This window comes from Pinus tabuliformis, chromosome 4_2 (assembly GCF_031772625.1).
Source record: "Pinus tabuliformis cultivar Carrire ecotype Pingquan chromosome 4_2, CPIR1, whole genome shotgun sequence".
Taxonomy (NCBI): Eukaryota; Viridiplantae; Streptophyta; class Pinopsida; order Pinales; family Pinaceae; genus Pinus; species Pinus tabuliformis.
This window is the reverse complement of record NC_142304.1, coordinates 77,421,403-77,432,496: the sequence shown is the minus strand read 5'-3', so window position 1 is coordinate 77,432,496 and position 11,094 is coordinate 77,421,403.

The following is an 11,094-nucleotide window of genomic DNA, read 5'->3' as shown; positions in this document are numbered from 1 at the left end:
CTTTCATTCTCAACAGTTTGGTGAAAATATGTTAGAAATAAGGCCTCATCCAACTCCTAGAGCTAATCCAACTACTTTATAATTGATTCATCCTCTAACTTATGAGTGGCCTGCGTAATGAAAAGATTGGGAATGATGAACTTGATAGGTATTATGGCTTCTCGCCCATAAACAAATTGGAACAATGTGTAATTGTGCAATATCTTAACGGTTTTATGGCAAGCCCATAACATAGTTGGTACTCAATCATCCCAGTGGTCTCAATTAGCAGAGAATATTTTTTTGAGGCCTCTCTCTAGGATTTTGTTAAAAGCTTCAATAGAGCCATTTTCTTAGGAATGGTATGGGTTACTCTTATGGTGTTCGATCATAAAGTTCTGCAGTAGAGGTGATTGTCTCATTAATGAAGTAGGTCCCATAATCACTTGTGAGGCTTCGGGGGCACCCAAACTGAGTGAAAATATTCTCAAAGATGAACTTGGAGGTAATGTTTATAGTGAAATCCTTGTTTGGAGCAGCTTCTACCCATTCGGCAAGGTAATATGTGGCGATGATAATGTATCAGGCATGGGAGTGTTGTGTCGGCAGATTAATGGGCCCCACAAAGTCTATCACCCATTTCTCAAAGGCCTAGAGTGCTCACACTAGTTGTAAAGGAAGTTCATCTTGGTGTGATGACCTCCCCACACATTGGCAAACATCACATTTTTTGGTGTATTATTTTGCATCTTGGAAAAGTATGGGCCACCAGAGTCTTGCCTGTGGTACTTTTCTTATGATGGCTTTCCCACCCATATTATGTTCTCCCACAAATCTTGAATGGCATTCCCACTACACATCCTATCTCTCATGATTGACTACACACCGTCACAATATCTGACCAAGGCCCATCTTGTATAATTTTTTAGCAATCAATTGGTAATCTGTAGCTCGAACTACCATGTGTCTTCGTTGTGTCACCGTGTATCCATCTAGACATTTTCTTGTTGCTAATAATAATTTAATGTCCTCCAAATAGTCTGGTATGGCCTCAACTCAAAATAGGTTAGCATCTTGGAGTTGATCATCTACTGACCCTCTAGCTTCACCTGACTCTAGCTAGGAAAGATGATCAGGACCCATATTCAACCTTCTTAGCTTAACGGTTAGTTCGAATGTAAAATCCTATAACAATAGAAGCCACCTACAAATACTTCCTTTGAGCATGGGCTTGTTCACTAAGTAATTCAGGGTAGAGTGATCAGTAAAAAACTTGAATGACCACCCAAAAGATAGTGTTGAAACTTTTGTAGTGAATAAACCATCGCAAATGCTTTGTGCTTAGTTGTGGAATAGTTCTTTTCTGCTGTGGAAATTTTTATGCTAGTAAAGTATATCTGGTGATCAAGGTTACTATCTTCGGGCTGAGCTAAGACAACTCCCAAAGCAATTCCACATGCATCGATATGGAAATGAAATTGCTTGTTCCAGTCTAGATAAACCAAGATTGGTGTGCTTGCCAGGTTTTACTTTAGTACAAAGAAGGAAAATTCACACTCATCAAACCAGGCACACCTTTCACATTTTTTCAGTAGCTTTTCCAGAGGCACGGTGATCGAGGCATAGTTTTGGATGAACCTGTGGTAATATCTTATGTGGATGAGGGTTGATATCAATTGCTTAACACTTTTCAGGGGAGGAATTGATCCAGGTGGATGTTGGTGTCCACACACCTATCCCATTTGGACCCCCACAAGTGTCTCTTTCATTTTTTCAGTTTCCGTAACTATAGCACAATTTACTATTTTTAGCAGTTTTTCGGGTTCTGAACTTCCGGGAGCCGTTTTGAGACCCTAAACGACATTTTTTGGGAAATTTGGGAGCAAAATGGGTCCATGTTATAGTTCTCGGAGATATGTTTCTAACGAGCTATTGTACGCATCAAACGGAGATCGGGTGCCAAAGTTACGACCCCGGGAAATTGATGTACCAATTTGCCCAAATGGGGCCCACAATTTGGCGTTTCATCTTCTAAAGTTAGGTTTTTGGATGTTAAGGGTTTTCCATTGTTTCCCAACAATAAATAGGCCTTAGAGCCTCGTTGTGACACAGTTCAGAGGCATGTAGCCGCCACATCTCTTCTCAGAGATAAGCTACCATCGCCCTAGCTGGTTTATTTACATTTCTGTTTGTAAGCATATTTCAGTATTTTACATTAATGAAATGAAGTATTATTTCCGCTGCATATCTGTATTTATGGTTATCTCTGTAATTTGTTGTGTTCATGTTTAAATCTGGATCAGTGGTATTAGAGCACTCTGCTTTTTCTCTATTTTTCTTTACATGTCCCCAACGAGGTCAGGATATAAGGAGTTAGGGCTTGAACTGGTCAAACCTTTACAAGACCAGCCTCAAAATCCCAATGGCCTCCCATGGCAGATGAAAAGAAAGACGAGGGGGCGGGAGATCCTATCAAAATCTTGCTCAAAGAAGCCCTCGAGCGGCAAAGGAACACGATGATGGATAGTTTTGCGCAGGTCCTTCAGCAGCTACCTAGAGGCGATGCATCGACTTCCAACAGCTATTCTAGAAATGCCATGCCCTTTAAGGTACAAGTTAATTTTGAAATCCCCATATTCAATGGTCAGATAGACGCAGATGTCGTAGATAAATGGTTAAATCTGCTAGAGGGTTATTTTTTTGTTCATGAATTTTCGAGTCGGGAAAAGATTGTTTTCGCTCTTCTCAAAGCAGCCCCCCACATCAAGGACTGGTGGGAAACCTACTTCGAGCAGAAGAATGAAAGTACGGGCTCACTATTTTCAGCCGCACCCACTTGGGATTCATTCCGGGATGCTGTTAAGGAGCAGTACTATCCTATCAAAATCTATGAGGACAAATACATCAAATGGACCACACTGCGGCAGGGAAGGGACCAAGATGTGTCGGAGTTCACAAACATTTTTCATACCCTTCGCACACAGTTGGGTATCAAGGACTCTGAGCTGAAATTGGTACTCAAATACCGCGATTACCTACACAGATACATCTAGGAAGAGATGGAGTTCCTGAACATCTCCTTGCTCGGCACGGCGTACCGATACGCTGTCAAAATCGAGCAAAAGTTCAAACAGAAGAAGCGAGACTTTGGATCTGCAAATCCGAAGACCAAAGGACAAAGCCAAGGTGGGGTGACCCAAGACAACCCGTCAAAGCCGCAAGAAAAGAACAACACCACGAAGTCGAAGAAGGACATAGGAAAGTGGTGTGAGTTCCACAAGAGTCCCACTCATAACACAAATGAGTGTCAGACCAAGCAATCACTGGTGGCCGTGTTGAAGGCTTCAAAATCAGATGCATGTTCCGACCCTGAGTCAGAACCCGACAAGGGGAATGACAAAGGGAAGAAGATCATTGATGTGGAGCCCAACGTCACTGTTGCCATAGCCAAGATCCAGAAGAATGAGCTCGAGGATCCAGAAGAGGGGGAGCGCCTTTTCCACTCACAAATGTGGGTGAAGGGTTCGCCGCTGCAATTCATTGTTGATAGTGGCAGCCAAAAGAACCTCATTTCAACAGAGGTCGTGAAGCGGTTGGGCCTACTAACTATAGCACACCCGCAGCCGTACAATATCGGGTGACTTCATGAAGGAAAAGATCTCAAAGTTCGTCAGTAGTGTCGCCTTCCATATAGCATCAAGCCCTTCATAGACGAGGTATTGTGTGATGTTACACCTCTAGATGTTTGTGATGTATTATTAGGCCAGCCATACTTGTGGAGGTGACATGCTATGTATGAGTCAAGGCCTCACGCTGTCATTATTTCTTTGGATAATTAATTATACAGGATACCGGAGGTAGCCCCACCTACTACCACCTTTTTGATCTCTAATAAGAAAGGCAGCAAGCACATCTCCCAGACTAGGAAATTCATTTTCTGTCTGATTCACTCCCAAAGTAAGGGGAAGATCGTCACCACATCCATGACCCCGCGAAGGGTTCCTCCACGCAGCAGCAACAGCAAAGGAATACGGTCATGACAGAACATAGGAACAACTTCTCCTCACCCATAGGGGTACCACACAAGCTTTAGGTGGGCAACAATGCCTGGTTACATCTGTAGAAAGAACACCTTACAAGAGCCCATCAGAAGCTCCGACCACACCAACATGGTCCTTACACCATTACCAAGGCTATGGGGAATAATGCTTTGGAGCACAACATTCCTCCATTCCTTCGCCTGCACCAAGTGTTCAATGTGTATCGCCCTTTACCATGCTTCCCACCATTACTGGGCACATCCGAGATTGCAGAACAGCTCACCAGGGACCAAGTTCAGCAGATGGAGGCACTCAACGCAATGGAGACCATTGCTTCTTAAGCGGGGAGGAACAATCCAGGTGGATTTTGGTGTCCACCCACCTATCCCATTTGGACCCCCACAAGTGTCTCTTTCATTTTTTCGATTTCCGTAATTGTAGCACAATTTACTGTTTTTAGCAATTTTTCGGGTCCTGAACTTTCGGAGTTGTTTTGAGGCCCTAAACGACATTTTTTTGGGAAACCTAGGAGCAACATCGGTCCATGGACTAATGTTGTTCTTCCCAAAATTATAGTTCTCGGATAGATTTTTCTAACAAGCTATTGTACGCGTCAAACGGAGATCGGGTGCCAAAGTTACGACCCCGAGAAATTGATGTACCAATTTACCCAAATGGGGCCCACAATTTGGCATTTCATCTTCTAGGGTTAGGTTTTGGGATGTTAAGGGTTTTCTATTATTTCTCAACAATAAATAGGCCTTCGAGCCTCATTGTAACACAGTTCAGAGGCATGTAGCCACCACATCTCTTCTCAGAGATAAGCTACCATCGCCCTAGCTAGTTTATTTCCATTTCTGTTTGTAAGCATATTTCAGTATTTTACATTTATGAAATGAAGTATTATTTCCGCTATATATCTGTATTTATGGTTATCTGTATAATTTGTTGCATTCCTGTTTAAATCCGGATCAGGAATATTCATGATTATAGTGACCTTGGCAGGATCAACGACCACCCCCTCCTTGTAGACTGTGTGCCCCAAAATTGTTCTAAAGGGGTCAAAAAAATGCACTTTTTCAAGTTTGAGGAGATATGCAGTTGTCAAGAGCGGTCAAACATTACTTGGAGCAAACTGGAGTGTCTTTTTAATAAAACGTAGATTGTCCAATCGTCCATGTATAACTCCAAAAATCTAGGAATATAGTCCTGAAAGGCAGTGATTACGATCCTTGAAAACACTACAGGCACATTCTTGAGTCCAAAGGGCATGACATGGTAGGCATAAGACCCATTTTTTGTAGTGAATGTGTGGTAACCAGAGAACTCGTTTGTTAAAGATTAGGTTTTATTGCCTGCAACATTATATAAGACTTCATCGTTGAATGGGGTAGGAAAAGGTTCATGAACATAGACATTGTTCAGACTCCTATAATCCACACAGATGTGGATATCCTCAGAGTCCTTTTTGTTCTATATAACAATTGAGCTTAGCTACTTAGCCTCATCAACTAGGAAGATAAGCCTTGCTACCAACATTTTGTCAATTTCCACCCACAAATTTTCTAGAACTCCTTCTCTGATCCATCTATATTTACAGTCTTGTAGATGTTATTGAGGGCGAGTATTCACTTGATACCTAGTGAAATTGATCAGGCAATCTTCTAAATACTCAAATTTGACTATCATTGCATAATTAATTATCTGTCATTCCCTAAGATGGTTGCGATGAGAGACCCACCACCTCATTGGCGTCGTTTAGAGCGTGGAATCTAGTAAGGGAAATTTATGTATTTCCAAGATGGTTGAATCAAATTCATTGATAAAATTGGTAACAAAACCCATACCATTAAAAATAGGAAATTATCATACCTTGGTACCAACCCAGTGGATACAGTGGATCGTTGCGCATTGCCTGGTATTAATCTTGTGTCTGATTTGTTGCCAATCAACCCACACAACCTCTTATCCAACTTCAAAGATCTGAACACTTCTCTAGTTGATTGACCCCCAATTGTAGGATTGATGTAGTCTTCCCTTTTTCCGTCTTCATCTGGTATAACAGGTCCAACAATTCAGGTTATTCTTTGTCATCTTCTAACTCAATAAACCTCGACCCTTAATAAGGGTCTAGGGGCTAGACCACCCTAACTCCCTCCACTTCAAAGGTCATGGTTTGTCTCTTTAGATCAATTATTGCATACTTTTCAAAGGCCTAGTCTATTCCTAGCAATGTCAAATAGGGATATTTGTCTCCCATAATATCTATTACCTTGAAGTCAGCATAAGTTTCTACCCCTTCTATGTCGACTTATACATCTTCCAGATGTCCAACTGGAAGGATACAATTATGATTTTCCATGGGTAATTGAATTAGAGAGAACGCCAACTTAGGCCTTCCCAAGGCTTCCCATGATTTTCTTGGAAGAATATTCACATTTCAACCCAAGTCTAACATTGTATCCTTGATCTAGAATCCCGCAATCTAGGCATCAATCCAAAATTCCCTTCCTATGCTTTTCTTGTTCCTACACACCCGTCTGGAGTGTCTTTCAAGAAAATTGGCGGAAATGAGTCCATCCATATGCTCCTCATCCTTGACAACAACTTTAATATTTTCCCGCAACTTCCCAAGCATTTCCTCATCATTCACAATTTGCAGAAACAACCTAAACCATTCTATTATAGGTTGGGAATTAGATTTTGATAATTTGGGGCTTTTGGCATTTGAAGGTTTTGGTTTTTCTTCTTGGTGCTCAATAGTTGGAATCAACTTTTTAAAAATATCTACGACCTCTTTGCATTACCGCTTCTGCTAGCTAGAATCATATGAGCATTTTGGTGAGGCAGGATTTATGATTTTTGGTTGTTCAACACCTCCAAAGTTGGTTCTGATCTTCTTTCCTTCCCGAGTGACTATATTAATGTTTGAAAGGGGATTTTTCTTGGGTTCCCTTGGTTTTAATTAATTATATTTGCTCCCTATTGTTGGTTGCACTCTTTCCATCTTGAAATTAGCTTTTGGCAATATTTTGTTACATGTGTGTTTACCCTGCACTGAGAGTACCAGGGTCTTCTAGGTAGTGGATAGTCTCTTGCAACATGCCCCTAGTGATCACAATTCTAGTAACATATTAGACCTTTTTCTCCTATTCTACCCCCCCTTATTCCTCCACCTCATCGTCCCCAAGGAACTTCATTGATCCTGTAGGCAGAACGATCCAATTGGTCAGCTAGGGAATCTAAGGACCTACATTGATCTGTGTGGTGAGTATGTGAACCATATAACTCACATAAAACATTGTTCGAAACATTTGAATACTTCTGTAAAATTAGACAGAGGCGAGGGAGATGCCCTTAAGTCCTGCAGATTTCACAATATCTGGTTGGAGCCGCGCATTGCTGATTAGAAAAAGCGTGGAACTGTGTGCTCCTTATATATAATAATTGTGGAGCAACCTACGCAACTCTGATGATGAGTAAATATTTGGAGGGCCTCGTCGATATGGAGGGAGTTCTCGAGCCTTTTAGTATTGGGCACTCCATGGCATGATGTCCCTTGATATGGAAGTTGTTACACCATATGTCCGGTCGTAAAGTTCACATCGACTACATGTCCGTCAGATTCTCTGTTAGGTCAAAGATTTAATGTTGGAGTCCTATGAGAGTGGGGTCATGGGAAACCATTCATCCTCGATGTTCATGTGGTTATCTTTTCATGGATTCAATTCAAACTTCCTTTTCTAGGGTGTCTTGCAGAGTATCGATATTTTGTTGAGTCAGCGACGTGTGTGTAAGTGGTAATAACACTTTGATTAACCAATCCCATTGATGATTGGGGTCGATATGGTAGATCAACTTTCCAATAACATCCTTAAATATTTTTATCATCTCCCAAGTGGTTTCTCCTTCCCACTTCTTGATTTCCCAAAGTTTATATAGCCCTTTCTAGTTAGTATGAGGGAGTTTAAACTCTTGAACAAACTCTCGCCGAACTTCATCTATCATTGGATTCTCTTGTAATGCAGACCAATTGATGAACCATCTCAATGCCTTGTCTCAAATATTGGTCTAAAAATTGATAAGATTTGTGGCATATGGAGTTTGGTGGGCCCTCCAGATGGCCTCACATAGGTACCAATGTTGTTTGACATCCTCATACCCTTTCCCAGATAATTCATGATATCGAGTAAAGGATCTTGCCATGTTACTATCCATACACGATTGAATGGGCAGAACGAGTATGAATCCTTAGGAACATGATTGTGATGATCCTTAGGGACCCAAACTAGAATTACTATCTCTACCACTAGAGGTACCAACCTTGTAGGTAAAATGTATTTGGTGGACCTTTATAACTTTAATTATCTTAGATAAAAACTGACTAGGGTTGTGGTAAAGTACCAGGGGAAGGTTGGCGGACATACTATCTAAACTATTAGGAAATGAATTTCTACTCACAAGAGACTTACCATTCTCGGAAAACAATCTTCTCATAGTGAAGTGCATGTCATCATCTAGGCCCTCTTCGAGACTTGTAGGGCTTGATCCCTCTAGTTTTCCCATCTCTGCTGGCAGAGAAAAATATCTACTGCTTCTCTCAACCTTTGTCACGGTGGCGGTCCTGGCCTTTCCTATTGGACTAGGTTTCACTCTAGCCCCATCCCTATTGCTCTGCAACTTCAATAAACTTCTTTCTCCTTCTCTTAGCTTTCTCCCACCATTCTTTAGGTATATGCACTCTCCTTTGTGCTCTCAAATATCTAGCCTTCCAAAATTCATCCACATCCATCTCTCTGATATTTTCATAGTTCCCAGCCATGTAGAATTCCTCCCCTTAGGTCCTTCCCCCAGTACTAGAGCTTTAAGATTCCATAGGAGGGCTCTCAAATACCGGCAAGTTCTCTTCTACCATTAAAAATTTAATCCACAACAAGATATCCTTTAGTAGTCTTCCTCATAAATATGACTTGAACACAACGTCAGCCTTAGAAAAGGATTGATGGCTCTCCACAACAAACTCGATAATATACCCCTCTAGAGTGGTTTGTACCCAAAAATAAACAACTCTAGTTAGGTTTGTATTGAGTTGATGTAATTTAGCAAGATCAGCTAGGGCTAGGGTCCAGGTACAAGGATATCAGCTCTGACTGCCAATCTTTCCTTTTATTTGTAGCCTTCACAAACAATTGTAGAGGTCCTTAGGGAACTTGCACTAGAAAATATCATGTTGATCACTTGCAAGATTTGCATATAAAATTTTGTCCTTCCTTCATACTCCAACGATGGAGTTATGCTTGTTGGGAGGTAAACCACTCTACATGTTCATGCCAACAATATTGCATATCCTTGTTAAAAAATATCGACACCATGTTCCATATCCCTTCAAGAAATTTCAGGTCCCATCAACGGAACCATTTGTTTGCGAAATTTTATGGACATGTAGAGACCCTAGGTTCAGACACAGGGGCTAACAAAAGGGTCTGATCTAGTCTAGCATAATTTTGACATTTTCACCTTACTCAGGAAGAAGAAGGTGTCTCGCCCGAGGCATGATACGATCTTACTTAGTTAAGTGATTGAAACCAAGCATCGAGAGGAATCACGCAAAGGATATCAGTACTCTTAAACTTAGAAACACAGCAACAAACGTAAAAATATTGTGGAAGACAATAAGTAAAGCATTCAAAGGAACATAGAATACCCACATACATTCCTAATAAAAATTTTAAAAGGGTCACAAAAAACCACCACACATATATCCACAAATATCCCCACAACTCCTCCTTTCATTAGTTCCAGACATCAATACATCATTGCATTCAGGCTTTGTTGCCTTCCCAACATAATAGAAACTAGGAAGATAGAATACTAAATGACTAGGTGATCACATAATCATGTGAAGCTCTATAAGCTCCACGTCAAAATTTCGGTACACACCCTTTTCTCCCCTGTTTTTTCTTTCCCTTTAGATTTTTATACACTCTGCTCACCTAGACTGTTGGTTTATTCCTTGGATTCCTCGCCCTTTCCTTCTTGCCTACTTCTATTGCTCGAATGTAACTGATTCCTCTACTGCTAACGGTCATTTCGACTCAACTGTGACTGCTTGTGCCCCTATTTCCCTGACCGACCTTCCACAACTTCCAGACTTTAGTAGATTACTTCTCATTCCTCAGCTACTTTCTTTATGACTCTTCATCGGTCAAATTTGGTCAAAACATAGTCAAAACATGTCAAAACTTTGTCCCAAAAATGAAGGACCCATCATGGGGAAAACTATGTTACCGTACAACTTGAAAGCAAAGTTTGGCATGTCAAATGCATGTTTCTCAACAATAATACGGTAATTGACCATATTTAAGTCCCTTATATTTTGAGAAATATTGTCACACGATCAACATTAAAAATGGTTGATTTTATGAATGTTAAATATTTACATTGTAGAATTATATTTCCCACCAATTGTAGGTTATTCAAAGATAAGGTTATTCCGAATGATAATTTCTTGCCCAGTAGCTATGAAGAGGCAAAACAATTGTTGAAAATGTTGGGCGTTGAGTACATATCATATCATGCATGTTCGAATGATTGTATTCTATATAGAGGAGAATATGCAAACAAAGAGATATGTCCAAAATGTGGGCATGATGAGTACCATAAAAAAGGGTTAAATCACATGGTCCTCCTCATAAGATATTGAGGCACATGTTTATAATCCCAAGGATTCAAATGCCCTTTCATTGCAAAGAATTAGCTATGTTGTAGGGATGTCATGCCTCACATAGAAGTGAGTAAGGAGTTATGCAAATCCCAACAAATTTAATAGCCATGAAGCATATAGAGGATACATGGCTTGAAAATTCAAGGATGAAGTACGAAGTATAAGCCTCAACATAGCCATGGATGGCGTCAACCCATATTCCCTCCAAAACACCAACTATTATGTTTGGCCTGTAGTAGTGATCAATAACAATATCCCGCCAGGGTTGTCCGTGAAGAATGAACATCTTATATTGGCTCTCATAGTCCTTGGTAGAAGACGCGTGAAGAATATGGATGTCTACTTACAACC